The sequence below is a fragment of the Corvus brachyrhynchos genome, unplaced genomic scaffold (genome assembly GCF_000691975.1).
Source record: "Corvus brachyrhynchos isolate BGI_N302 unplaced genomic scaffold, ASM69197v1 scaffold30, whole genome shotgun sequence".
NCBI lineage: Eukaryota > Metazoa > Chordata > Aves > Passeriformes > Corvidae > Corvus > Corvus brachyrhynchos.
The window spans coordinates 435,273-437,156 of NW_008235742.1; the positions used below are offsets into that span (position 1 = coordinate 435,273).

The window sequence follows — 1,884 nt, forward strand, 5'->3', positions numbered from 1 at the left end:
CACATCCCGACCCCCGGAGCGCCCCCGCGGGACCGGGGGGTCGCAGCACGGGGGTCCCGCGGGGGCTCCGAGTGCCGAAACCCCCAAATGCTGGGCTGGGCTGTGCCTCCCGCTGCCTTTGGGACGTAGGAAGGAAAGCCCGAAAATCTCAGCCCAGACCTTCTGGAAATGAGGGGAAATTTGGGCCGCTGCAGGGTTCCGCAGCTGGCTCCGGGACAAAGCCGCTTTTCCTGAGGCTCTCTGAGTTTCCCCATCTCTCCCTGCAGTGCCCGGGGGGAACAGGCTCCCGGGGGTTCACTTTGCGCTGAACCGAGGCCTCTCCAGTGCTTTGCCGAAGCTGTTGGATCCTTCCTGGCTTTTTTGGGACGGCAGTTCGGTGTCTGAGTTAATAGTGACCTTTTTTTGTTGTTTTAAAGGGAAGCTCAGACACCTCTCAGTGCCCAGCGGAGCAGTCGGGGTCTCCATCCCTCTGCTTCTCCAGGTGCTCTCTCACCTGGTAAACTCCACCCTCTGGAATATCCCACAGTGATCCCATGTCCGTCACCCCTGGGATGGCTCAGGGGGCTGCAGGGGTTCGGGGGGTCCCACTGTGGGTGTTCCCCACCCTGGGCTGCACGTCCCGAGAGAGGGGACAGAAGAGGGGACAGGAGGGATTGTCACATGAGCCCGGGGGAAGTGTGGGAGGAAGGAGAAGTGGTGTCATGGGGTGGGAAAAGCTCCTGACTGGGAGGTGGGTCATTAATGAGCAAACGGTGCTAATGAGGGGCTGGGGTTGGCATGGGAAGGTGACACAGGGAGGGGGTGACACGGGGCTTCGAGGGGCTGTGGTGGGGTTGGGATGTGCCTTGGCACAGCCTCTGGGAATGTTTTGGTGGCCAGTGTCCTACTGGAATGGGCTGACGGGGTTTTGGGGTGGTGGCACTGGGCTCTGGTGGTGCTGGGCTGATGATCTTTTGGGGCGGTGGCGCTGGGCCATGGTGGCACTGAGTTGTGGTGGCACTGGGAGGATGATGGCTCAGGGCTGCTGGTGGCACTGGGCTGGCAATGTTTTGGGGTGGTGGCACTGGGCGGCACTGGGCTGATGATGGCACTGGGCTGTGGTGGCACTGGGCTGATGGGGTTTTGCTGGGTGTTGGTGTTGGATACTGGAGCAGGATTTCACCACCCGCCTCTCTTCCGTGTTTGCTTCCTGCTGGGATCTGCGGGATGTGGCGTCACCCTTGTCCCTGCAGCCCCCATCACCTCCTAATCCCCAAACCAGGAGGTTTTCCCAGCAAAAATCCTTCCCCACAGTCCCAAAATCCCCTTCTTTCAAGGCAGAGAAGCCCAGAAAGGTCCCTGGAGCGTCCCTTGGGCTGTGATCTGTCACCCAGGATGTCCCTCCAGGCTGTGATTTGTCACCCAAGGTGTCCCCTGGGCTGTGATTTGTCACTCAGGGCATCCCCCAGGCTGTGATCTGTCATCCAGGATGTCCCCTGGGCTGTGATCTGTCTCTTGGGGTGACCCCCAGGCCGTGATCTGTCATCCAGGATGTCCCCTGGGCTGTGATTTGTCACCCGGGGTGGCCCCCCAGCAGCATTTGTCCCTCTCTGGAATGGAATCCTGGAATAATTTAGGCTGGAAAAGCCTTTCAAGATAATCAAGCCCAACCCTTAACCCAGCACAGCCGAGTCACCCCTAACCCGTGTCCCCAAGTGCCACATCCACACGTTTTTTTAACCATTCCAGGGATGGCAACTCCACCATTCCCTGCCTGACTGTCCTTCCAGTGAATAAATCCCCCCTGATGTCCACCCTGACCCTCCCTGGGCACAGCTTGAGGCTGTTCCCTCTCACCCCATCCCTCATTCCCTGGGAGCAGAGCCCAACACCCCCCCCACCACC

The 1,884-nt window shown here is 60.0% G+C and overlaps 1 non-coding gene across 1 annotated transcript in view; it reads left to right on the plus strand.

Moving 5' to 3' along the window:
* The window catches only part of LOC103623863, a 9,048-nt gene that overhangs the window by 6,787 nt on the left and 377 nt on the right, over positions 1-1,884 (plus strand). The window lies entirely within an intron of this gene.